This window comes from Anarhichas minor, unplaced genomic scaffold (genome assembly GCF_050575085.1).
Source record: "Anarhichas minor isolate MPS153535 unplaced genomic scaffold, ASM5057508v1 ptg000028l, whole genome shotgun sequence".
NCBI classification, from domain to species: domain Eukaryota; kingdom Metazoa; phylum Chordata; class Actinopteri; order Perciformes; family Anarhichadidae; genus Anarhichas; species Anarhichas minor.
Genome location: NW_027466474.1, coordinates 17,523,524 through 17,548,926, shown reverse-complemented (window position 1 = coordinate 17,548,926; position 25,403 = coordinate 17,523,524). Strand labels below are relative to the sequence as shown.

Here is a 25,403-nt window from a genome sequence, read left to right as displayed (position 1 = left end):
TCCTGCTCCGCCCAGTTGTTCTGAAAACACTCTAAGCTAATTAGTCAACTGTCAATGTTCATAGTTCCACAAAGAGCAATCAGAGAAGCCAACTAAATAGTTTAGAACAATCAGTCACAGGAGCAACATTTAACAGTTGACCTCACTTTGACAAGTGTTTGCAAACTGAAATGAATAAGACATTGACCGTTAGCAAGGTTTTCCATTGCACTGCGAATGCCTGTTTCAAGTTTAACACTTTGGGCAATGATTGATTAGTTATCTAAAAGCATGGCAACTTGAGTATGATGGAAAGGGTAGATCCAGCATGGAATCACCACTCATCCTTCTGCTAATGATTGTTGCTTCACACAAGTTCACTTAGCAATGCATGCAAGTCAGTATGAGGTCAGAGAATCACATCTTTGGCTTTACCAGGTACCTTTCATTGTTAATGGCAGTGGTGGGATTTGAACCCACGCCTCCTGAGAGACTGGAGCCTTAATCCAGCGCCTTTGACCACTCGGCCACACTACCTGTAAATGCTACATTTGCATCAGCTTCTTGAGACGAATATTTGATGTCCACTGCAGCACTGAAGGGAGAAAACATTTCCTTCATACACTTGGGGCAATGGCTGCTTAGTCAACTGAAAACATTGAATTATGAGAATGGATTGAAAGTATAGACAAATTCACCTTATCTAAAGCATTTACAAATAGCAGAGGATGGTTTCGATCCATCGACATCTGGGTTATAGGCCCAGCACGCTTCCGCTGCGCCACTCTGCTTGCTTTTTTGGGGAGTGGGACTTGTAAATATGTTTTAGTTGTCGTGGAAATCTTTGGGAATCAGTGGGAACCAATATTTCAGCAGCTGACTGGTTACAAAAATATGCATTTCTTGGATGTTGCAGCGAACTTGTTTCTAGTGATTTCCCCAATTCCAAATAAGAATCTTGAAAGTGTCCACTTAAGCAATGCAGACACAAGATATTTCACGAACACACTAGTTGGAATGAATGCCTAGGCATTTGAGAACATGACAATGTGAGTATGGATAGAAGTAAGCATTGAACCACTCTGCCGTGAAGTAATTACAATGAGCACTTACTGGGCACACACATTAACTTAAGTGAAGATGCACAAACACAACAATGGGTATGTGTATGCATTTCTTCCAATAATCTTAAAGTAAAGTCCAGAAAGAATGGCAGGATTTGAACCCACGCCTCCACAGAGACTGGAGCCTAAATCCAGCGCCTTCGACCACTCGGCCACACTACCTTGTTTTTAGGGAATTGCTCCTGCTCCGCCCAGTTGTTCTGAAAACACTCTAAGCTAATTAGTCAACTGTCAATGTTCATAGTTCCACAAAGAGCAATCAGAGAAGCCAACTAAATAGTTTAGAACAATCAGTCACAGGAGCAACATTTATCAGTTGACCTCACTTTGACAAGTGTTTGCAAACTGAAATGAATAAGACATTGACCGTTAGCAAGGTTTTCCATTGCACTGCGAATGCCTGTTTCAAGTTTAACACTTTGGGCAATGATTGATTAGTTATCTAAAAGCATGGCAACTTGAGTATGATGGAAAGGGTAGATCCAGCATGGAATCACCACTCATCCTTCTGCTAATGATTGTTGCTTCACACAAGTTCACTTAGCAACGCATGCAAGTCAGTATGAGATCAGAGAATCACATCTTTGGCTTTACCAGGTACCTTTCATTGTTAATGGCAGTGGTGGGATTTGAACCCACGCCTCCTGAGAGACTGGAGCCTTAATCCAGCGCCTTTGACCACTCGGCCACACTACCTGTAGATGCTACATTTGCATCAGCTTCTTGAGACGAATATTTGATGTCCACTGCAGCACTGAAGGGAGAAAACATTTCCTTCATACACTTGGGGCAATGGCTGCTTAGTCAACTGAAAACATTGAATTATGAGAATGGATTGAAAGTATAGACAAATTCACCTTATCTAAAGCATTTACAAATAGCAGAGGATGGTTTCGATCCATCGACATCTGGGTTATGGGCCTAGCACGCTTCCGCTGCGCCACTCTGCTTGCTTTTTTGGGGAGTGGGACTTGTAAATATGTTTTAGTTGTCGTGGAAATCTTTGGGAATCAGTGGGAACCAATATTTCAGCAGCTGACTGGTTACAAAAATATGCATTTCTTGGATGTTGCAGCGAACTTGTTTCTAGTGATTTCCCCAATTCCAAATAAGAATCTTGAAAGTGTCCACTTAAGCAATGCAGACACAAGATATTTCACGAACACACTAGTTGGAATGAATGCCTAGGCATTTGAGAACATGACAATGTGAGTATGGATAGAAGTAAGCATTGAACCACTCTGCCGTGAAGTAATTACAATGAGCACTTACTGGGCACACACATTAACTTAAGTGAAGATGCACAAACACAACAATGGGTATGTGTATGCATTTCTTCCAATAATCTTAAAGTAAAGTCCAGAAAGAATGGCGGGATTTGAACCCACGCCTCCACAGAGACTGGAGCTTAAAACCGGCGCCTTCGACCACTCGGCCACACTACCTTGTTTTTAGGGAATTGCTCCTGCTCCGCCCAGTTGTTCTGAAAACACTCTAAGCTAATTAGTCAACTGTCAATGTTCATAGTTCCACAAAGAGCAATCAGAGAAGCCAACTAAATAGTTTAGAACAATCAGTCACAGGAGCAACATTTAACAGTTGACCTCACTTTGACAAGTGTTTGCAAACTGAAATGAATAAGACATTGACCGTTAGCAAGGTTTTCCATTGCACTGCGAATGCCTGTTTCAAGTTTAACACTTTGGGCAATGATTGATTAGTTATCTAAAAGCATGGCAACTTGAGTATGATGGAAAGGGTAGATCCAGCATGGAATCAACACTCATCCTTCTGCTAATGATTGTTGCTTCACACAAGTTCACTTAGCAATGCATGCAAGTCAGTATGAGGTCAGAGAATCACATCTTTGGCTTTACCAGGTACCTTTCATTGTTAATGGCAGTGGTGGGATTTGAACCCACGCCTCCTGAGAGACTGGAGCCTTAATCCAGCGCCTTTGACCACTCGGCCACACTACCTGTAGATGCTACATTTGCATCAGCTTCTTGAGACGAATATTTGATGTCCACTGCAGCACTGAAGGGAGAAAACATTTCCTTCATACACTTGGGGCAATGGCTGCTTAGTCAACTGAAAACATTGAATTATGAGAATGGATTGAAAGTATAGACAAATTCACCTTATCTAAAGCATTTACAAATAGCAGAGGATGGTTTCGATCCATCGACATCTGGGTTATGGGCCCAGCACGCTTCCGCTGCGCCACTCTGCTTGCTTTTTTGGGGAGTGGGACTTGTAAATATGTTTTAGTTGTCGTGGAAATCTTTGGGAATCAGTGGGAACCAATATTTCAGCAGCTGACTGGTTACAAAAATATGCATTTCTTGGATGTTGCAGCGAACTTGTTTCTAGTGATTTCCCCAATTCCAAATAAGAATCTTGAAAGTGTCCACTTAAGCAATGCAGACACAAGATATTTCACGAACACACTAGTTGGAATGAATGCCTAGGCATTTGAGAACATGACAATGTGAGTATGGATAGAAGTAAGCATTGAACCACTCTGCCGTGAAGTAATTACAATGAGCACTTACTGGGCACACACATTAACTTAAGTGAAGATGCACAAACACAACAATGGGTATGTGTATGCATTTCTTCCAATAATCTTAAAGTAAAGTCCAGAAAGAATGGCAGTGGTGGGATTTGAACCCACGCCTCCACAGAGACTGGAGCTTAAAACCAGCGCCTTCGACCACTCGGCCACACTACCTTGTTTTTAGGGAATTGCTCCTGCTCCGCCCAGTTGTTCTGAAAACACTCTAAGCTAATTAGTCAACTGTCAATGTTCATAGTTCCACAAAGAGCAATCAGAGAAGCCAACTAAATAGTTTAGAACAATCAGTCACAGGAGCAACATTTATCAGTTGACCTCACTTTGACAAGTGTTTGCAAACTGAAATGAATAAGACATTGACCGTTAGCAAGGTTTTCCATTGCACTGCGAATGCCTGTTTCAAGTTTAACACTTTGGGCAATGATTGATTAGTTATCTAAAAGCATGGCAACTTGAGTATGATGGAAAGGGTAGATCCAGCATGGAATCACCACTCATCCTTCTGCTAATGATTGTTGCTTCACACAAGTTCACTTACCAACGCATGCAAGTCAGTATGAGGTCAGAGAATCACATCTTTGGCTTTACCAGGTACCTTTCATTGTTAATGGCAGTGGTGGGATTTGAACCCACGCCTCCTGAGAGACTGGAGCCTTAATCCAGCGCCTTTGACCACTCGGCCACACTACCTGTAGATGCTACATTTGCATCAGCTTCTTGAGACGAATATTTGATGTCCACTGCAGCACTGAAGGGAGAAAACATTTCCTTCATACACTTGGGGCAATGGCTGCTTAGTCAACTGAAAACATTGAATTATGAGAATGGATTGAAAGTATAGACAAATTCACCTTATCTAAAGCATTTACAAATAGCAGAGGATGGTTTCGATCCATCGACATCTGGGTTATGGGCCCAGCACGCTTCCGCTGCGCCACTCTGCTTGCTTTTTTGGGGAGTGGGACTTGTAAATATGTTTTAGTTGTCGTGGAAATCTTTGGGAATCAGTGGGAACCAATATTTCAGCAGCTGACTGGTTACAAAAATATGCATTTCTTGGATGTTGCAGCGAACTTGTTTCTAGTGATTTCCCCAATTCCAAATAAGAATCTTGAAAGTGTCCACTTAAGCAATGCAGACACAAGATATTTCACGAACACACTAGTTGGAATGAATGCCTAGGCATTTGAGAACATGACAATGTGAGTATGGATAGAAGTAAGCATTGAACCACTCTGCCGTGAAGTAATTACAATGAGCACTTACTGGGCACACACATTAACTTAAGTGAAGATGCACAAACACAACAATGGGTATGTGTATGCATTTCTTCCAATAATCTTAAAGTAAAGTCCAGAAAGAATGGCAGTGGAGGGATTTGAACCCACGCCTCCACAGAGACTGGAGCTTAAAACCAGCGCCTTCGACCACTCGGCCACACTACCTTGTTTTTAAGGAATTGCTCCTGCTCCGCCCAGTTGTTCTGAAAACACTCTAAGCTAATTAGTCAACTGTCAATGTTCATAGTTCCACAAAGAGCAATCAGAGAAGCCAACTAAATAGTTTAGAACAATCAGTCACAGGAGCAACATTTAACAGTTGACCTCACTTTGACAAGTGTTTGCAAACTGAAATGAATAAGACATTGACCGTTAGCAAGGTTTTCCATTGCACTGCGAATGCCTGTTTCAAGTTTAACACTTTGGGCAATGATTGATTAGTTATCTAAAAGCATGGCAACTTGAGTATGATGGAAAGGGTAGATCCAGCATGGAATCACCACTCATCCTTCTGCTAATGATTGTTGCTTCACACAAGTTCACTTAGCAATGCATGCAAGTCAGTATGAGGTCAGAGAATCACATCTTTGGCTTTACCAGGTACCTTTCATTGTTAATGGCAGTGGTGGGATTTGAACCCACGCCTCCTGAGAGACTGGAGCCTTAATCCAGCGCCTTTGACCACTCGGCCACACTACCTGTAAATGCTACATTTGCATCAGCTTCTTGAGACGAATATTTGATGTCCACTGCAGCACTGAAGGGAGAAAACATTTCCTTCATACACTTGGGGCAATGGCTGCTTAGTCAACTGAAAACATTGAATTATGAGAATGGATTGAAAGTATAGACAAATTCACCTTATCTAAAGCACTTACAAATAGCAGAGGATGGTTTCGATCCATCGACATCTGGGTTATGGGCCCAGCACGCTTCCGCTGCGCCACTCTGCTTGCTTTTTTGGGGAGTGGGACTTGTAAATATGTTTTAGTTGTCGTGGAAATCTTTGGGAATCAGTGGGAACCAATATTTCAGCAGCTGACTGGTTACAAAAATATGCATTTGTTGGATGTTGCAGCGAACTTGTTTCTAGTGATTTCCCCAATTCCAAATAAGAATCTTGAAAGTGTCCACTTAAGCAATGCAGACACAAGATATTTCACGAACACACTAGTTGGAATGAATGCCTAGGCATTTGAGAACATGACAATGTGAGTATGGATAGAAGTAAGCATTGAACCACTCTGCCGTGAAGTAATTACAATGAGCACTTACTGGGCACACACATTAACTTAAGTGAAGATGCACAAACACAACAATGGGTATGTGTATGCATTTCTTCCAATAATCTTAAAGTAAAGTCCAGAAAGAATGGCAGGATTTGAACCCACGCCTCCACAGAGACTGGAGCCTAAATCCAGCGCCTTCGACCACTCGGCCACACTACCTTGTTTTTAGGGAATTGCTCCTGCTCCGCCCAGTTGTTCTGAAAACACTCTAAGCTAATTAGTCAACTGTCAATGTTCATAGTTCCACAAAGAGCAATCAGAGAAGCCAACTAAATAGTTTAGAACAATCAGTCACAGGAGCAACATTTATCAGTTGACCTCACTTTGACAAGTGTTTGCAAACTGAAATGAATAAGACATTGACCGTTAGCAAGGTTTTCCATTGCACTGCGAATGCCTGTTTCAAGTTTAACACTTTGGGCAATGATTGATTAGTTATCTAAAAGCATGGCAACTTGAGTATGATGGAAAGGGTAGATCCAGCATGGAATCACCACTCATCCTTCTGCTAATGATTGTTGCTTCACACAAGTTCACTTAGCAACGCATGCAAGTCAGTATGAGGTCAGAGAATCACATCTTTGGCTTTACCAGGTACCTTTCATTGTTAATGGCAGTGGTGGGATTTGAACCCACGCCTCCTGAGAGACTGGAGCCTTAATCCAGCGCCTTTGACCACTCGGCCACACTACCTGTAGATGCTACATTTGCATCAGCTTCTTGAGACGAATATTTGATGTCCACTGCAGCACTGAAGGGAGAAAACATTTCCTTCATACACTTGGGGCAATGGCTGCTTAGTCAACTGAAAACATTGAATTATGAGAATGGATTGAAAGTATAGACAAATTCACCTTATCTAAAGCATTTACAAATAGCAGAGGATGGTTTCGATCCATCGACATCTGGGTTATGGGCCTAGCACGCTTCCGCTGCGCCACTCTGCTTGCTTTTTTGGGGAGTGGGACTTGTAAATATGTTTTAGTTGTCGTGGAAATCTTTGGGAATCAGTGGGAACCAATATTTCAGCAGCTGACTGGTTACAAAAATATGCATTTCTTGGATGTTGCAGCGAACTTGTTTCTAGTGATTTCCCCAATTCCAAATAAGAATCTTGAAAGTGTCCACTTAAGCAATGCAGACACAAGATATTTCACGAACACACTAGTTGGAATGAATGCCTAGGCATTTGAGAACATGACAATGTGAGTATGGATAGAAGTAAGCATTGAACCACTCTGCCGTGAAGTAATTACAATGAGCACTTACTGGGCACACACATTAACTTAAGTGAAGATGCACAAACACAACAATGGGTATGTGTATGCATTTCTTCCAATAATCTTAAAGTAAAGTCCAGAAAGAATGGCAGTGGTGGGATTTGAACCCACGCCTCCACAGAGACTGGAGCTTAAAACCGGCGCCTTCGACCACTCGGCCACACTACCTTGTTTTTAGGGAATTGCTCCTGCTCCGCCCAGTTGTTCTGAAAACACTCTAAGCTAATTAGTCAACTGTCAATGTTCATAGTTCCACAAAGAGCAATCAGAGAAGCCAACTAAATAGTTTAGAACAATCAGTCACAGGAGCAACATTTAACAGTTGACCTCACTTTGACAAGTGTTTGCAAACTGAAATGAATAAGACATTGACCGTTAGCAAGGTTTTCCATTGCACTGCGAATGCCTGTTTCAAGTTTAACACTTTGGGCAATGATTGATTAGTTATCTAAAAGCATGGCAACTTGAGTATGATGGAAAGGGTAGATCCAGCATGGAATCACCACTCATCCTTCTGCTAATGATTGTTGCTTCACACAAGTTCACTTAGCAATGCATGCAAGTCAGTATGAGGTCAGAGAATCACATCTTTGGCTTTAGCAGGTACCTTTCATTGTTAATGGCAGTGGTGGGATTTGAACCCACGCCTCCTGAGAGACTGGAGCCTTAATCCAGCGCCTTTGACCACTCGGCCACACTACCTGTAAATGCTACATTTGCATCAGCTTCTTGAGACGAATATTTGATGTCCACTGCAGCACTGAAGGGAGAAAACATTTCCTTCATACACTTGGGGCAATGGCTGCTTAGTCAACTGAAAACATTGAATTATGAGAATGGATTGAAAGTATAGACAAATTCACCTTATCTAAAGCATTTACAAATAGCAGAGGATGGTTTCGATCCATCGACATCTGGGTTATAGGCCCAGCACGCTTCCGCTGCGCCACTCTGCTTGCTTTTTTGGGGAGTGGGACTTGTAAATATGTTTTAGTTGTCGTGGAAATCTTTGGGAATCAGTGGGAACCAATATTTCAGCAGCTGACTGGTTACAAAAATATGCATTTCTTGGATGTTGCAGCGAACTTGTTTCTAGTGATTTCCCCAATTCCAAATAAGAATCTTGAAAGTGTCCACTTAAGCAATGCAGACACAAGATATTTCACGAACACACTAGTTGGAATGAATGCCTAGGCATTTGAGAACATGACAATGTGAGTATGGATAGAAGTAAGCATTGAACCACTCTGCCGTGAAGTAATTACAATGAGCACTTACTGGGCACACACATTAACTTAAGTGAAGATGCACAAACACAACAATGGGTATGTGTATGCATTTCTTCCAATAATCTTAAAGTAAAGTCCAGAAAGAATGGCAGGATTTGAACCCACGCCTCCACAGAGACTGGAGCCTAAATCCAGCGCCTTCGACCACACTACCTTGTTTTTAGGGAATTGCTCCTGCTCCGCCCAGTTGTTCTGAAAACACTCTAAGCTAATTAGTCAACTGTCAATGTTCATAGTTCCACAAAGAGCAATCAGAGAAGCCAACTAAATAGTTTAGAACAATCAGTCACAGGAGCAACATTTATCAGTTGACCTCACTTTGACAAGTGTTTGCAAACTGAAATGAATAAGACATTGACCGTTAGCAAGGTTTTCCATTGCACTGCGAATGCCTGTTTCAAGTTTAACACTTTGGGCAATGATTGATTAGTTATCTAAAAGCATGGCAACTTGAGTATGATGGAAAGGGTAGATCCAGCATGGAATCACAACTCATCCTTCTGCTAATGATTGTTGCTTCACACAAGTTCACTTAGCAACGCATGCAAGTCAGTATGAGGTCAGAGAATCACATCTTTGGCTTTACCAGGTACCTTTCATTGTTAATGGCAGTGGTGGGATTTGAACCCACGCCTCCTGAGAGACTGGAGCCTTAATCCAGCGCCTTTGACCACTCGGCCACACTACCTGTAGATGCTACATTTGCATCAGCTTCTTGAGACGAATATTTGATGTCCACTGCAGCACTGAAGGGAGAAAACATTTCCTTCATACACTTGGGGCAATGGCTGCTTAGTCAACTGAAAACATTGAATTATGAGAATGGATTGAAAGTATAGACAAATTCACCTTATCTAAAGCATTTACAAATAGCAGAGGATGGTTTCGATCCATCGACATCTGGGTTATGGGCCTAGCACGCTTCCGCTGCGCCACTCTGCTTGCTTTTTTGGGGAGTGGGACTTGTAAATATGTTTTAGTTGTCGTGGAAATCTTTGGGAATCAGTGGGAACCAATATTTCAGCAGCTGACTGGTTACAAAAATATGCATTTGTTGGATGTTGCAGCGAACTTGTTTCTAGTGATTTCCCCAATTCCAAATAAGAATCTTGAAAGTGTCCACTTAAGCAATGCAGACACAAGATATTTCACGAACACACTAGTTGGAATGAATGCCTAGGCATTTGAGAACATGACAATGTGAGTATGGATAGAAGTAAGCATTGAACCACTCTGCCGTGAAGTAATTACAATGAGCACTTACTGGGCACACACATTAACTTAAGTGAAGATGCACAAACACAACAATGGGTATGTGTATGCATTTCTTCCAATAATCTTAAAGTAAAGTCCAGAAAGAATGGCAGTGGAGGGATTTGAACCCACGCCTCCACAGAGACTGGAGCTTAAAACCGGCGCCTTCGACCACTCGGCCACACTACCTTGTTTTTAAGGAATTGCTCCTGCTCCGCCCAGTTGTTCTGAAAACACTCTAAGCTAATTAGTCAACTGTCAATGTTCATAGTTCCACAAAGAGCAATCAGAGAAGCCAACTAAATAGTTTAGAACAATCAGTCACAGGAGCAACATTTAACAGTTGACCTCACTTTGACAAGTGTTTGCAAACTGAAATGAATAAGACATTGACCGTTAGCAAGGTTTTCCATTGCACTGCGAATGCCTGTTTCAAGTTTAACACTTTGGGCAATGATTGATTAGTTATCTAAAAGCATGGCAACTTGAGTATGATGGAAAGGGTAGATCCAGCATGGAATCACCACTCATCCTTCTGCTAATGATTGTTGCTTCACACAAGTTCACTTAGCAATGCATGCAAGTCAGTATGAGGTCAGAGAATCACATCTTTGGCTTTACCAGGTACCTTTCATTGTTAATGGCAGTGGTGGGATTTGAACCCACGCCTCCTGAGAGACTGGAGCCTTAATCCAGCGCCTTTGACCACTCGGCCACACTACCTGTAAATGCTACATTTGCATCAGCTTCTTGAGACGAATATTTGATGTCCACTGCAGCACTGAAGGGAGAAAACATTTCCTTCATACACTTGGGGCAATGGCTGCTTAGTCAACTGAAAACATTGAATTATGAGAATGGATTGAAAGTATAGACAAATTCACCTTATCTAAAGCACTTACAAATAGCAGAGGATGGTTTCGATCCATCGACATCTGGGTTATGGGCCCAGCACGCTTCCGCTGCGCCACTCTGCTTGCTTTTTTGGGGAGTGGGACTTGTAAATATATTTTAGTTGTCGTGGAAATCTTTGGGAATCAGTGGGAACCAATATTTCAGCAGCTGACTGGTTACAAAAATATGCATTTGTTGGATGTTGCAGCGAACTTGTTTCTAGTGATTTCCCCAATTCCAAATAAGAATCTTGAAAGTGTCCACTTAAGCAATGCAGACACAAGATATTTCACGAACACACTAGTTGGAATGAATGCCTAGGCATTTGAGAACATGACAATGTGAGTATGGATAGAAGTAAGCATTGAACCACTCTGCCGTGAAGTAATTACAATGAGCACTTACTGGGCACACACATTAACTTAAGTGAAGATGCACAAACACAACAATGGGTATGTGTATGCATTTCTTCCAATAATCTTAAAGTAAAGTCCAGAAAGAATGGCGGGATTTGAACCCACGCCTCCACAGAGACTGGAGCTTAAAACCAGCGCCTTCGACCACTCGGCCACACTACCTTGTTTTTAGGGAATTGCTCCTGCTCCGCCCAGTTGTTCTGAAAACACTCTAAGCTAATTAGTCAACTGTCAATGTTCATAGTTCCACAAAGCGCAATCAGAGAAGCCAACTAAATAGTTTAGAACAATCAGTCACAGGAGCAACATTTAACAGTTGACCTCACTTTGACAAGTGTTTGCAAACTGAAATGAATAAGACATTGACCGTTAGCAAGGTTTTCCATTGCACTGCGAATGCCTGTTTCAAGTTTAACACTTTGGGCAATGATTGATTAGTTATCTAAAAGCATGGCAACTTGAGTATGATGGAAAGGGTAGATCCAGCATGGAATCACCACTCATCCTTCTGCTAATGATTGTTGCTTCACACAAGTTCACTTAGCAATGCATGCAAGTCAGTATGAGGTCAGAGAATCACATCTTTGGCTTTACCAGGTACCTTTCATTGTTAATGGCAGTGGTGGGATTTGAACCCACGCCTCCTGAGAGACTGGAGCCTTAATCCAGCGCCTTTGACCACTCGGCCACACTACCTGTAAATGCTACATTTGCATCAGCTTCTTGAGACGAATATTTGATGTCCACTGCAGCACTGAAGGGAGAAAACATTTCCTTCATACATTTGGGGCAATGGCTGCTTAGTCAACTGAAAACATTGAATTATGAGAATGGATTGAAAGTATAGACAAATTCACCTTATCTAAAGCACTTACAAATAGCAGAGGATGGTTTCGATCCATCGACATCTGGGTTATGGGCCCAGCACGCTTCCGCTGCGCCACTCTGCTTGCTTTTTTGGGGAGTGGGACTTGTAAATATGTTTTAGTTGTCGTGGAAATCTTTGGGAATCAGTGGGAACCAATATTTCAGCAGCTGACTGGTTACAAAAATATGCATTTGTTGGATGTTGCAGCGAACTTGTTTCTAGTGATTTCCCCAATTCCAAATAAGAATCTTGAAAGTGTCCACTTAAGCAATGCAGACACAAGATATTTCACGAACACACTAGTTGGAATGAATGCCTAGGCATTTGAGAACATGACAATGTGAGTATGGATAGAAGTAAGCATTGAACCACTCTGCCGTGAAGTAATTACAATGAGCACTTACTGGGCACACACATTAACTTAAGTGAAGATGCACAAACACAACAATGGGTATGTGTATGCATTTCTTCCAATAATCTTAAAGTAAAGTCCAGAAAGAATGGCAGTGGTGGGATTTGAACCCACGCCTCCACAGAGACTGGAGCATAAAACCAGCGCCTTCGACCACTCGGCCACACTACCTTGTTTTTAGGGAATTGCTCCTGCTCCGCCCAGTTGTTCTGAAAACACTCTAAGCTAATTAGTCAACTGTCAATGTTCATAGTTCCACAAAGAGCAATCAGAGAAGCCAACTAAATAGTTTAGAACAATCAGTCACAGGAGCAACATTTAACAGTTGACCTCACTTTGACAAGTGTTTGCAAACTGAAATGAATAAGACATTGACCGTTAGCAAGGTTTTCCATTGCACTGTGAATGCCTGTTTCAAGTTTAACACTTTGGGCAATGATTGATTAGTTATCTAAAAGCATGGCAACTTGAGTATGATGGAAAGGGTAGATCCAGCATGGAATCACCACTCATCCTTCTGCTAATGATTGTTGCTTCACACAAGTTCACTTAGCAATGCATGCAAGTCAGTATGAGGTCAGAGAATCACATCTTTGGCTTTACCAGGTACCTTTCATTGTTAATGGCAGTGGTGGGATTTGAACCCACGCCTCCTGAGAGACTGGAGCCTTAATCCAGTGCCTTTGACCACTCGGCCACACTACCTGTAAATGCTACATTTGCATCAGCTTCTTGAGACGAATATTTGATGTCCACTGCAGCACTGAAGGGAGAAAACATTTCCTTCATACACTTGGGGCAATGGCTGCTTAGTCAACTGAAAACATTGAATTATGAGAATGGATTGAAAGTATAGACAAATTCACCTTATCTAAAGCATTTACAAATAGCAGAGGATGGTTTCGATCCATCGACATCTGGGTTATAGGCCCAGCACGCTTCCGCTGCGCCACTCTGCTTGCTTTTTTGGGGAGTGGGACTTGTAAATATGTTTTAGTTGTCGTGGAAATCTTTGGGAATCAGTGGGAACCAATATTTCAGCAGCTGACTGGTTACAAAAATATGCATTTCTTGGATGTTGCAGCGAACTTGTTTCTAGTGATTTCCCCAATTCCAAATAAGAATCTTGAAAGTGTCCACTTAAGCAATGCAGACACAAGATATTTCACGAACACACTAGTTGGAATGAATGCCTAGGCATTTGAGAACATGACAATGTGAGTATGGATAGAAGTAAGCATTGAACCACTCTGCCGTGAAGTAATTACAATGAGCACTTACTGGGCACACACATTAACTTAAGTGAAGATGCACAAACACAACAATGGGTATGTGTATGCATTTCTTCCAATAATCTTAAAGTAAAGTCCAGAAAGAATGGCAGGATTTGAACCCACGCCTCCACAGAGACTGGAGCCTAAATCCAGCGCCTTCGACCACTCGGCCACACTACCTTGTTTTTAGGGAATTGCTCCTGCTCCGCCCAGTTGTTCTGAAAACACTCTAAGCTAATTAGTCAACTGTCAATGTTCATAGTTCCACAAAGAGCAATCAGAGAAGCCAACTAAATAGTTTAGAACAATCAGTCACAGGAGCAACATTTATCAGTTGACCTCACTTTGACAAGTGTTTGCAAACTGAAATGAATAAGACATTGACCGTTAGCAAGGTTTTCCATTGCACTGCGAATGCCTGTTTCAAGTTTAACACTTTGGGCAATGATTGATTAGTTATCTAAAAGCATGGCAACTTGAGTATGATGGAAAGGGTAGATCCAGCATGGAATCACCACTCATCCTTCTGCTAATGATTGTTGCTTCACACAAGTTCACTTAGCAATGCATGCAAGTCAGTATGAGGTCAGAGAATCACATCTTTGGCTTTACCAGGTACCTTTCATTGTTAATGGCAGTGGTGGGATTTGAACCCACGCCTCCTGAGAGACTGGAGCCTTAATCCAGCGCCTTTGACCACTCGGCCACACTACCTGTAAATGCTACATTTGCATCAGCTTCTTGAGACGAATATTTGATGTCCACTGCAGCACTGAAGGGAGAAAACATTTCCTTCATACACTTGGGGCAATGGCTGCTTAGTCAACTGAAAACATTGAATTATGAGAATGGATTGAAAGTATAGACAAATTCACCTTATCTAAAGCATTTACAAATAGCAGAGGATGGTTTCGATCCATCGACATCTGGGTTATGGGCCCAGCACGCTTCCGCTGCGCCACTCTGCTTGCTTTTTTGGGGAGTGGGACTTGTAAATATGTTTTAATTGTCGTGGAAATCTTTGGGAATCAGTGGGAACCAATATTTCAGCAGCTGACTGGTTACAAAAATATGCATTTCTTGGATGTTGCAGCGAACTTGTTTCTAGTGATTTCCCCAATTCCAAATAAGAATCTTGAAAGTGTCCACTTAAGCAATGCAGACACAAGATATTTCACGAACACACTAGTTGGAATGAATGCCTAGGCATTTGAGAACATGACAACGTGAGTATGGATAGAAGTAAGCATTGAACCACTCTGCCGTGAAGTAATTACAATGAGCACTTACTGGGCACACACATTAACTTAAGTGAAGATGCACAAACACAACAATGGGTATGTGTATGCATTTCTTCCAATAATCTTAAAGTAAAGTCCAGAAAGAATGGCGGGATTTGAACCCACGCCTCCACAGAGACTGGAGCTTAAAACCAGCGCCTTCGACCACTCGGCCACACTACCTTGTTTTTAGGGAATTGCTCCTGCTCCGCCCAGTTGTTCTGAAAACACTCTAAGCTAATTAGTCAACTGTCAATGTTCATAGTTCCACAAAGAGCAATCAGAGAAGCCAACTAAATAGTTTAGAACAATCAGTCACAGGAGCAACATTTAACAGTTGACCTCACTTTGACAAGTGTTTGCAAACTGAAATGAATAAGACATTGACCGTTAGCAAGGTTTTCCATTGCACTGCGAATGCCTGTTTCAAGTTTAACACTTTGGGCAATGATTGATTAGTTATCTAAAAGCATGGCAACTTGAGTATGATGGAAAGGGTAGATCCAGCATGGAATCACCACTCATCCTTCTGCTAATGATTGTTGCTTCACACAAGTTCACTTAGCAATGCATGCAAGTCAGTATGAGGTCAGAGAATCACATCTTTGGCTTTACCAGGTACCTTTCATTGTTAATGGCAGTGGTGGGATTTGAACCCACGCCTCCTGAGAGACTGGAGCCTTAATCCAGCGCCTTTGACCACTCGGCCACACTACCTGTAAATGCTACATTTGCATCAGCTTCTTGAGACGAATATTTGATGTCCACTGCAGCACTGAAGGGAGAAAACATTTCCTTCATACACTTGGGGCAATGGCTGCTTAGTCAACTGAAAACATTGAATTATGAGAATGGATTGAAAGTATAGACAAATTCACCTTATCTAAAGCATTTACAAATAGCAGAGGATGGTTTCGATCCATCGACATCTGGGTTATGGGCCCAGCACGCTTCCGCTGCGCCACTCTGCTTGCTTTTTTGGGGAGTGGGACTTGTAAATATGTTTTAGTTGTCGTGGAAATCTTTGGGAATCAGTGGGAACCAATATTTCAGCAGCTGACTGGTTACAAAAATATGCATTTCTTGGATGTTGCAGCGAACTTGTTTCTAGTGATTTCCCCAATTCCAAACAAGAATCTTGAAAGTGTCCACTTAAGCAATGCAGACACAAGATATTTCACGAACACACTAGTTGGAATGAATGCCTAGGCATTTGAGAACATGACAATGTGAGTATGGATAGAAGTAAGCATTGAACCACTCTGCCGTGAAGTAATTACAATGAGCACTTACTGGGCACACACATTAACTTAAGTGAAGATGCACAAACACAACAATGGGTATGTGTATGCATTTCTTCCAATAATCTTAAAGTAAAGTCCAGAAAGAATGGCAGGATTTGAACCCACGCCTCCACAGAGACTGGAGCCTAAATCCAGCGCCTTCGACCACTCGGCCACACTACCTTGTTTTTAGGGAATTGCTCCTGCTCCGCCCAGTTGTTCTGAAAACACTCTAAGCTAATTAGTCAACTGTCAATGTTCATAGTTCCACAAAGAGCAATCAGAGAAGCCAACTAAATAGTTTAGAACAATCAGTCACAGGAGCAACATTTAACAGTTGACCTCACTTTGACAAGTGTTTGCAAACTGAAATGAATAAGACATTGACCGTTAGCAAGGTTTTCCATTGCACTGCGAATGCCTGTTTCAAGTTTAACACTTTGGGCAATGATTGATTAGTTATCTAAAAGCATGGCAACTTGAGTATGATGGAAAGGGTAGATCCAGCATGGAATCACCACTCATCCTTCTGCTAATGATTGTTGCTTCACACAAGTTCACTTAGCAATGCATGCAAGTCAGTATGAGGTCAGAGAATCACATCTTTGGCTTTACCAGGTACCTTTCATTGTTAATGGCAGTGGTGGGATTTGAACCCACGCCTCCTGAGAGACTGGAGCCTTAATCCAGCGCCTTTGACCACTCGGCCACACTACCTGTAAATGCTACATTTGCATCAGCTTCTTGAGACGAATATTTGATGTCCACTGCAGCACTGAAGGGAGAAAACATTTCCTTCATACACTTGGGGCAATGGCTGCTTAGTCAACTGAAAACATTGAATTATGAGAATGGATTGAAAGTATAGACAAATTCACCTTATCTAAAGCATTTACAAATAGCAGAGGATGGTTTCGATCCATCGACATCTGGGTTATGGGCCCAGCACGCTTCCGCTGCGCCACTCTGCTTGCTTTTTTGGGGAGTGGGACTTGTAAATATGTTTTAGTTGTCGTGGAAATCTTTGGGAATCAGTGGGAACCAATATTTCAGCAGCTGACTGGTTACAAAAATATGCATTTCTTGGATGTTGCAGCGAACTTGTTTCTAGTGATTTCCCCAATTCCAAATAAGAATCTTGAAAGTGTCCACTTAAGCAATGCAGACACAAGATATTTCACGAACACACTAGTTGGAATGAATGCCTAGGCATTTGAGAACATGACAATGTGAGTATGGATAGAAGTAAGCATTGAACCACTCTGCCGTGAAGTAATTACAATGAGCACTTACTGGGCACACACATTAACTTAAGTGAAGATGCACAAACACAACAATGGGTATGTGTATGCATTTCTTCCAATAATCTTAAAGTAAAGTCCAGAAAGAATGGCAGGATTTGAACCCACGCCTCCACAGAGATTGGAGCCTAAATCCAGCGCCTTCGACCACTCGGCCACACTACCTTGTTTTTAGGGAATTGCTCCTGCTCCGCCCAGTTGTTCTGAAAACACTCTAAGCTAATTAGTCAACTGTCAATGTTCATAGTTCCACAAAGAGCAATCAGAGAAGCCAACTAAATAGTTTAGAACAATCAGTCACAGGAGCAACATTTAACAGTTGACCTCACTTTGACAAGTGTTTGCAAACTGAAATGAATAAGACATTGACCGTTAGCAAGGTTTTCCATTGCACTGCGAATGCCTGTTTCAAGTTTAACACTTTGGGCAATGATTGATTAGTTATCTAAAAGCATGGCAACTTGAGTATGATGGAAAGGGTAGATCCAGCATGGAATCACCACTCATCCTTCTGCTAATGATTGTTGCTTCACACAAGTTCACTTAGCAATGCATGCAAGTCAGTATGAGGTCAGAGAATCACATCTTTGGCTTTACCAGGTACCTTTCATTGTTAATGGCAGTGGTGGGATTTGAACCCACGCCTCCTGAGAGACTGGAGCCTTAATCCAGCGCCTTTGACCACTCGGCCACACTACCTGTAAATGCTACATTTGCATCAGCTTCTTGAGACGAATATTTGATGTCCACTGCAGCACTGAAGGGAGAAAACATTTCCTTCATACACTTGGGGCAATGGCTGCTTAGTCAACTGAAAACATTGAATTATGAGAATGGATTGAAAGTATAGACAAATTCACCTTATCTAAAGCATTTACAAATAGCAGAGGATGGTTTCGATCCATCGACATCTGGGTTATGGGCCCAGCACGCTTCCGCTGCGCCACTCTGCTTGCTTTTTTGGGGAGTGGGACTTGTAAATATGTTTTAGTTGTCGTGGAAATCTTTGGGAATCAGTGGGAACCAATATTTCAGCAGCTGACTGGTTACAAAAATATGCATTTGTTGGATGTTGCAGCGAACTTGTTTCTAGTGATTTCCCCAATTCCAAATAAGAATCTTGAAAGTGTCCACTTAAGCAATGCAGACACAAGATATTTCACGAACACACTAGTTGGAATGAATGCCTAGGCATTTGAGAACATGACAATGTGAGTATGGATAGAAGTAAGCATTGAACCACTCTGCCGTGAAGTAATTACAATGAGCACTTACTGGGCACACACATTAACTTAAGTGAAGATGCACAAACACAACAATGGGTATGTGTATGCATTTCTTCCAATAATCTTAAAGTAAAGTCCAGAAAGAATGGCAGGATTTGAACCCACGCCTCCACAGAGACTGGAGCCTAAATCCAGCGCCTTCGACCACTCGGCCACACTACCTTGTTTTTAGGGAATTGCTCCTGCTCCGCCCAGTTGTTCTGAAAACACTCTAAGCTAATTAGTCAACTGTCAATGTTCATAGTTCCACAAAGAGCAATCAGAGAAGCCAACTAAATAGTTTAGAACAATCAGTCACAGGAGCAACATTTAACAGTTGACCTCACTTTGACAAGTGTTTGCAAACTGAAATGAATAAGACATTGACCGTTAGCAAGGTTTTCCATTGCACTGCGAATGCCTGTTTCAAGTTTAACACTTTGGGCAATGATTGATTAGTTATCTAAAAGCATGGCAACTTGAGTATGATGGAAAGGGTAGATCCAGCATGGAATCACCACTCATCCTTCTGCTAATGATTGTTGCTTCACACAAGTTCACTTAGCAATGCATGCAAGTCAGTATGAGGTCAGAGAATCACATCTTTGGCTTTACCAGGTACCTTTCATTGTTAATGGCAGTGGTGGGATTTGAACCCACGCCTCCTGAGAGACTGGAGCCTTAATCCAGCGCCTTTGACCACTCGGCCACACTACCTGTAAATGCTACATTTGCATCAGCTTCTTGAGACGAATATTTGATGTCCACTGCAGCACTGAAGGGAGAAAACATTTCCTTCATACACTTGGGGCAATGGCTGCTTAGTCAACTGAAAACATTGAATTATGAGAATGGATTGAAAGTATAGACAAATTCACCTTATCTAAAGCACTTACAAATAGCAGAGGATGGTTTCGATCCATCGACATCTGGGTTATGGGCCCAGCACGCTTCCGCTGCGCCACTCTGCTGGCTTTTTTGGGGAGTGGGACTTGTAAATATGTTTTAGTTGTCGTGGAAATCTTTGGGAATCAGTGGGAACCAATATTTCAGCAGCTGACTGGTTACAAAAATATGCATTTGTTGGATGTTGCAGCGAACTTGTTTCTAGTGATTTCCCCAATTCCAAATAAGAATCTTGAAAGTGTCCACTTAAGCAATGCAGACACAAGATATTTCACGAACACACTAGTTGGAATGAATGCCTAGGCATTTGAGAACATGACAATGTGAGTATGGATAGAAGTAAGCATTGAACCACTCTGCCGTGAAGTAATTACAATGAGCACTTACTGGGCACACACATTAACTTAAGTGAAGATGCACAAACACAACAATGGGTATGTGTATGCATTTCTTCCAATAATCTTAAAGTAAAGTCCAGAAAGAATGGCAGGATTTGAACCCACGCCTCCACAGAGACTGGAGCCTAAATCCAGCGCCTTCGACCACTCGGCCACACTACCTTGTTTTTAGGGAATTGCTCCTGCTCCGCCCAGTTGTTCTGAAAACACTCTAAGCTAATTAGTCAACTGTCAATGTTCATAGTTCCACAAAGAGCAATCAGAGAAGCCAACTAAATAGTTTAGAACAATCAGTCACAGGAGCAACATTTAACAGTTGACCTCACTTTGACAAGTGTTTGCAAACTGAAATGAATAAGACATTGACCGTTAGCAAGGTTTTCCATTGCACTGCGAATGCCTGTTTCAAGTTTAACACTTTGGGCAATGATTGATTAGTTATCTAAAAGCATGGCAACTTGAGTATGATGGAAAGGGTAGATCCAGCATGGAATCACCACTCATCCTTCTGCTAATGATTGTTGCTTCACACAAGTTCACTTAGCAATGCATGCAAGTCAGTATGAGGTCAGAGAATCACATCTTTGGCTTTACCAGGTACCTTTCATTGTTAATGGCAGTGGTGGGATTTGAACCCACGCCTCCTGAGAGACTGGAGCCTTAATCCAGCGCCTTTGACCACTCGGCCACACTACCTGTAAATGCTACATTTGCATCAGCTTCTTGAGACGAATATTTGATGTCCACTGCAGCACTGAAGGGAGAAAACATTTCCTTCATACACTTGGGGCAATGGCTGCTTAGTCAACTGAAAACATTGAATTATGAGAATGGATTGAAAGTATAGACAAATTCACCTTATCTAAAGCATTTACAAATAGCAGAGGATGGTTTCGATCCATCGACATCTGGGTTATGGGCCCAGCACGCTTCCGCTGCGCCACTCTGCTTGCTTTTTTGGGGAGTGGGACTTGTAAATATGTTTTAGTTGTCGTGGAAATCTTTGGGAGTCAGTGGGAACCAATATTTCAGCAGCTGACTGGTTACAAAAATATGCATTTCTTGGATGTTGCAGCGAACTTGTTTCTAGTGATTTCCCCAATTCCAAATAAGAATCTTGAAAGTGTCCACTTAAGCAATGCAGACACAAGATATTTCACGAACACACTAGTTGGAATGAATGCCTAGGCATTTGAGAACATGACAATGTGAGTATGGATAGAAGTAAGCATTGAACCACTCTGCCGTGAAGTAATTACAATGAGCACTTACTGGGCACACACATTAACTTAAGTGAAGATGCACAAACACAACAATGGGTATGTGTATGCATTTCTTCCAATAATCTTAAAGTAAAGTCCAGAAAGAATGGCAGGATTTGAACCCACGCCTCCACAGAGACTGGAGCCTAAATCCAGCGCCTTCGACCACTCGGCCACACTACCTTGTTTTTAGGGAATTGCTCCTGCTCCGCCCAGTTGTTCTGAAAACACTCTAAGCTAATTAGTCAACTGTCAATGTTCATAGTTCCACAAAGAGCAATCAGAGAAGCCAACTAAATAGTTTAGAACAATCAGTCACAGGAGCAACATTTAACAGTTGACCTCACTTTGACAAGTGTTTGCAAACTGAAATGAATAAGACATTGACCGTTAGCAAGGTTTTCCATTGCACTGCGAATGCCTGTTTCAAGTTTAACACTTTGGGCAATGATTGATTAGTTATCTAAAAGCATGGCAACTTGAGTATGATGGAAAGGGTAGATCCAGCATGGAATCACCACTCATCCTTCTGCTAATGATTGTTGCTTCACACAAGTTCACTTAGCAATGCATGCAAGTCAGTATGAGGTCAGAGAATCACATCTTTGGCTTTACCAGGTACCTTTCATTGTTAATGGCAGTGGTGGGATTTGAACCCACGCCTCCTGAGAGACTGGAGCCTTAATCCAGCGCCTTTGACCACTCGGCCACACTACCTGTAAATGCTACATTTGCATCAGCTTCTTGAGACGAATATTTGATGTCCACTGCAGCACTGAAGGGAGAAAACATTTCCTTCATACACTTGGGGCAATGGCTGCTTAGTCAACTGAAAACATTGAATTATGAGAATGGATTGAAAGTATAGACAAATTCACCTTATCTAAAGCATTTACAAATAGCAGAGGCTGGTTTCGATCCATCGACATCTGGGTTATGGGCCCAGCACGCTTCCGCTGCGCCACTCTGCTTGCTTTTTTGGGGAGTGGGACTTGTAAATATGTTTTAGTTGTCGTGGAAATCTTTGGGAATCAGTGGGAACCAATATTTCAGCAGCTGACTGGTTACAAAAATATGCATTTCTTGGATGTTGCAGCGAACTTGTTTCTAGTGATTTCCCCAATTCCAAATAAGAATCTTGAAAGTGTCCACTTAAGCAATGCAGACACAAGATATTTCACGAACACACTAGTTGGAATGAATGCCTAGGCATTTGAGAACATGACAATGTGAGTATGGATAGAAGTAAGCATTGAACCACTCTGCCGTGAAGTAATTACAATGAGCACTTACTGGGCACACACATTAACTTAAGTGAAGATGCACAAACACAACAATGGGTATGTGTATGCATTTCTTCCAATAATCTTAAAGTAAAGTCCAGAAAGAATGGCAGTGGAGGGATTTGAACCCACGCCTCCACAGAGACTGGAGCTTAAAACCAGCGCCTTCGACCACTCGGCCACACTACCTTGTTTTTAAGGAATTGCTCCTGCTCCGCCCAGTTGTTCTGAAAACACTCTAAGCTAATTAGTCAACTGTCAATGTTCATAGTTCCACAAAGAGCAATCAGAGAAGCCAACTAAATAGTTTAGAACAATCAGTCACAGGAGCAACATTTAACAGTTGACCTCACTTTGACAAGTGTTTGCAAACTGAAATGAATAAGACATTGACCGTTAGCAAGGTTTTCCATTGCACTGCGAATGCCTGTTTCAAGTTTAACACTTTGGGCAATGATTGATTAGTTATCTAAAAGCATGGCAACTTGAGTATGATGGAAAGGGTAGATCCAGCATGGAATCACCACTCATCCTTCTGCTAATGATTGTTGCTTCACACAAGTTCACTTAGCAATGCATGCAAGTCAGTATGAGGTCAGAGAATCACATCTTTGGCTTTACCAGGTACCTTTCATTGTTAATGGCAGTGGTGGGATTTGAACCCACGCCTCCTGAGAGACTGGAGCCTTAATCCAGCGCCTTTGACCACTCGGCCACACTACCCGTAAATGCTACATTTGCATCAGCTTCTTGAGACGAATATTTGATGTCCACTGCAGCACTGAAGGGAGAAAACATTTCCTTCATACACTTGGGGCAATGGCTGCTTAGTCAACTGAAAACATTGAATTATGAGAATGGATTGAAAGTATAGACAAATTCACCTTATCTAAAGCATTTACAAATAGCAGAGGATGGTTTCGATCCATCGACATCTGGGTTATGGGCCCAGCACGCTTCCGCTGCGCCACTCTGCTTGCTTTTTTGGGGAGTGGGACTTGTAAATATGTTTTAGTTGTCGTGGAAATCTTTGGGAATCAGTGGGAACCAATATTTCAGCAGCTGACTGGTTACAAAAATATGCATTTCTTGGATGTTGCAGCGAACTTGTTTCTAGTGATTTCCCCAATTCCAAATAAGAATCTTGAAAGTGTCCACTTAAGCAATGCAGACACAAGATATTTCACGAACACACTAGTTGGAATGAATGCCTAGGCATTTGAGAACATGACAATGTGAGTATGGATAGAAGTAAGCATTGAACCACTCTGCCGTGAAGTAATTACAATGAGCACTTACTGGGCACACACATTAACTTAAGTGAAGATGCACAAACACAACAATGGGTATGTGTATGCATTTCTTCCAATAATCTTAAAGTAAAGTCCAGAAAGAATGGCAGGATTTGAACCCACGCCTCCACAGAGACTGGAGCTTAAAACCAGCGCCTTCGACCACTCGGCCACACTACCTTGTTTTTAGGGAATTGCTCCTGCTCCGCCCAGTTGTTCTGAAAACACTCTAAGCTAATTAGTCAACTGTCAATGTTCATAGTTCCACAAAGAGCAATCAGAGAAGCCAACTAAATAGTTTAGAACAATCAGTCACAGGAGCAACATTTAACAGTTGACCTCACTTTGACAAGTGTTTGCAAACTGAAATGAATAAGACATTGACCGTTAGCAAGGTTTTCCATTGCACTGCGAATGCCTGTTTCAAGTTTAACACTTTGGGCAATGATTGATTAGTTATCTAAAAGCATGGCAACTTGAGTATGATGGAAAGGGTAGATCCAGCATGGAATCACCACTCATCCTTCTGCTAATGATTGTTGCTTCACACAAGTTCACTTAGCAATGCATGCAAGTCAGTATGAGGTCAGAGAATCACATCTTTGGCTTTACCAGGTACCTTTCATTGTTAATGGCAGTGGTGGGATTTGAACCCACGCCTCCTGAGAGACTGGAGCCTTAATCCAGCGCCTTTGACCACTCGGCCACACTACCTGTAAATGCTACATTTGCATCAGCTTCTTGAGACGAATATTTGATGTCCACTGCAGCACTGAAGGGAGAAAACATTTCCTTCATACACTTGGGGCAATGGCTGCTTAGTCAACTGAAAACATTGAATTATGAGAATGGATTGAAAGTATAGACAAATTCAGCTTATCTAAAGCATTTACAAATAGCAGAGGATGGTTTCGATCCATCGACATCTGGGTTATGGGCCCAGCACGCTTCCGCTGCGCCACTCTGCTTGCTTTTTTGGGGAGTGGGACTTGTAAATATGTTTTAGTTGTCGTGGAAATCTTTGGGAATCAGTGGGAACCAATATTTCAGCAGCTGACTGGTTACAAAAATATGCATTTCTTGGATGTTGCAGCGAACTTGTTTCTAGTGATTTCCCCAATTCCAAATAAGAATCTTGAAAGTGTCCACTTAAGCAATGCAGACACAAGATATTTCACGAACACACTAGTTGGAAT

General features: G+C 41.9%; 28 non-coding genes across 28 annotated transcripts; all 28 read right to left on the bottom strand.

The window, feature by feature from the left end:
* Positions 1 to 434: 434 nt before the first annotated feature.
* On the bottom strand, positions 435 to 516 carry trnal-aag (transfer RNA leucine (anticodon AAG)). The gene has a single exon. It is a non-coding gene; the product is annotated as a tRNA-Leu (tRNA).
* Positions 517 to 698: 182 nt separating this feature from the next.
* On the bottom strand, positions 699 to 770 carry trnai-uau (transfer RNA isoleucine (anticodon UAU)). The gene has a single exon. It is a non-coding gene; the product is annotated as a tRNA-Ile (tRNA).
* Positions 771 to 1,717: 947 nt separating this feature from the next.
* Positions 1,718 to 1,799, bottom strand: trnal-aag (transfer RNA leucine (anticodon AAG)). The gene has a single exon. It is a non-coding gene; the product is annotated as a tRNA-Leu (tRNA).
* Positions 1,800 to 3,000: 1,201 nt separating this feature from the next.
* trnal-aag (transfer RNA leucine (anticodon AAG)) lies at positions 3,001 to 3,082 on the bottom strand. The gene has a single exon. It is a non-coding gene; the product is annotated as a tRNA-Leu (tRNA).
* A 673-nt stretch (positions 3,083 to 3,755) lies between these two features.
* Positions 3,756 to 3,837, bottom strand: trnal-uaa (transfer RNA leucine (anticodon UAA)). Its single transcript has one exon. It is a non-coding gene; the product is annotated as a tRNA-Leu (tRNA).
* Positions 3,838 to 4,289: 452 nt separating this feature from the next.
* On the bottom strand, positions 4,290 to 4,371 carry trnal-aag (transfer RNA leucine (anticodon AAG)). Its single transcript has one exon. It is a non-coding gene; the product is annotated as a tRNA-Leu (tRNA).
* Positions 4,372 to 5,044: 673 nt separating this feature from the next.
* trnal-uaa (transfer RNA leucine (anticodon UAA)) lies at positions 5,045 to 5,126 on the bottom strand. The gene has a single exon. It is a non-coding gene; the product is annotated as a tRNA-Leu (tRNA).
* Positions 5,127 to 5,578: 452 nt separating this feature from the next.
* trnal-aag (transfer RNA leucine (anticodon AAG)) lies at positions 5,579 to 5,660 on the bottom strand. The gene has a single exon. It is a non-coding gene; the product is annotated as a tRNA-Leu (tRNA).
* A 1,201-nt stretch (positions 5,661 to 6,861) lies between these two features.
* trnal-aag (transfer RNA leucine (anticodon AAG)) lies at positions 6,862 to 6,943 on the bottom strand. The gene has a single exon. It is a non-coding gene; the product is annotated as a tRNA-Leu (tRNA).
* Positions 6,944 to 7,616: 673 nt separating this feature from the next.
* Positions 7,617 to 7,698, bottom strand: trnal-uaa (transfer RNA leucine (anticodon UAA)). The gene has a single exon. It is a non-coding gene; the product is annotated as a tRNA-Leu (tRNA).
* Positions 7,699 to 8,150: 452 nt separating this feature from the next.
* On the bottom strand, positions 8,151 to 8,232 carry trnal-aag (transfer RNA leucine (anticodon AAG)). Its single transcript has one exon. It is a non-coding gene; the product is annotated as a tRNA-Leu (tRNA).
* A 182-nt stretch (positions 8,233 to 8,414) lies between these two features.
* Positions 8,415 to 8,486, bottom strand: trnai-uau (transfer RNA isoleucine (anticodon UAU)). The gene has a single exon. It is a non-coding gene; the product is annotated as a tRNA-Ile (tRNA).
* Positions 8,487 to 9,425: 939 nt separating this feature from the next.
* Positions 9,426 to 9,507, bottom strand: trnal-aag (transfer RNA leucine (anticodon AAG)). The gene has a single exon. It is a non-coding gene; the product is annotated as a tRNA-Leu (tRNA).
* Positions 9,508 to 10,180: 673 nt separating this feature from the next.
* trnal-uaa (transfer RNA leucine (anticodon UAA)) lies at positions 10,181 to 10,262 on the bottom strand. Its single transcript has one exon. It is a non-coding gene; the product is annotated as a tRNA-Leu (tRNA).
* A 452-nt stretch (positions 10,263 to 10,714) lies between these two features.
* Positions 10,715 to 10,796, bottom strand: trnal-aag (transfer RNA leucine (anticodon AAG)). The gene has a single exon. It is a non-coding gene; the product is annotated as a tRNA-Leu (tRNA).
* Positions 10,797 to 11,997: 1,201 nt separating this feature from the next.
* Positions 11,998 to 12,079, bottom strand: trnal-aag (transfer RNA leucine (anticodon AAG)). Its single transcript has one exon. It is a non-coding gene; the product is annotated as a tRNA-Leu (tRNA).
* Positions 12,080 to 12,752: 673 nt separating this feature from the next.
* On the bottom strand, positions 12,753 to 12,834 carry trnai-uau (transfer RNA isoleucine (anticodon UAU)). The gene has a single exon. It is a non-coding gene; the product is annotated as a tRNA-Ile (tRNA).
* A 716-nt stretch (positions 12,835 to 13,550) lies between these two features.
* On the bottom strand, positions 13,551 to 13,622 carry trnai-uau (transfer RNA isoleucine (anticodon UAU)). The gene has a single exon. It is a non-coding gene; the product is annotated as a tRNA-Ile (tRNA).
* Positions 13,623 to 14,569: 947 nt separating this feature from the next.
* On the bottom strand, positions 14,570 to 14,651 carry trnal-aag (transfer RNA leucine (anticodon AAG)). The gene has a single exon. It is a non-coding gene; the product is annotated as a tRNA-Leu (tRNA).
* Positions 14,652 to 15,852: 1,201 nt separating this feature from the next.
* trnal-aag (transfer RNA leucine (anticodon AAG)) lies at positions 15,853 to 15,934 on the bottom strand. The gene has a single exon. It is a non-coding gene; the product is annotated as a tRNA-Leu (tRNA).
* Positions 15,935 to 17,135: 1,201 nt separating this feature from the next.
* Positions 17,136 to 17,217, bottom strand: trnal-aag (transfer RNA leucine (anticodon AAG)). Its single transcript has one exon. It is a non-coding gene; the product is annotated as a tRNA-Leu (tRNA).
* Positions 17,218 to 18,418: 1,201 nt separating this feature from the next.
* trnal-aag (transfer RNA leucine (anticodon AAG)) lies at positions 18,419 to 18,500 on the bottom strand. Its single transcript has one exon. It is a non-coding gene; the product is annotated as a tRNA-Leu (tRNA).
* Positions 18,501 to 19,701: 1,201 nt separating this feature from the next.
* Positions 19,702 to 19,783, bottom strand: trnal-aag (transfer RNA leucine (anticodon AAG)). Its single transcript has one exon. It is a non-coding gene; the product is annotated as a tRNA-Leu (tRNA).
* A 1,201-nt stretch (positions 19,784 to 20,984) lies between these two features.
* On the bottom strand, positions 20,985 to 21,066 carry trnal-aag (transfer RNA leucine (anticodon AAG)). Its single transcript has one exon. It is a non-coding gene; the product is annotated as a tRNA-Leu (tRNA).
* A 1,201-nt stretch (positions 21,067 to 22,267) lies between these two features.
* trnal-aag (transfer RNA leucine (anticodon AAG)) lies at positions 22,268 to 22,349 on the bottom strand. The gene has a single exon. It is a non-coding gene; the product is annotated as a tRNA-Leu (tRNA).
* Positions 22,350 to 23,022: 673 nt separating this feature from the next.
* On the bottom strand, positions 23,023 to 23,104 carry trnal-uaa (transfer RNA leucine (anticodon UAA)). Its single transcript has one exon. It is a non-coding gene; the product is annotated as a tRNA-Leu (tRNA).
* Positions 23,105 to 23,556: 452 nt separating this feature from the next.
* On the bottom strand, positions 23,557 to 23,638 carry trnal-aag (transfer RNA leucine (anticodon AAG)). The gene has a single exon. It is a non-coding gene; the product is annotated as a tRNA-Leu (tRNA).
* A 1,201-nt stretch (positions 23,639 to 24,839) lies between these two features.
* On the bottom strand, positions 24,840 to 24,921 carry trnal-aag (transfer RNA leucine (anticodon AAG)). The gene has a single exon. It is a non-coding gene; the product is annotated as a tRNA-Leu (tRNA).
* Between the last annotated feature and the right edge of the window lie 482 nt (positions 24,922 to 25,403).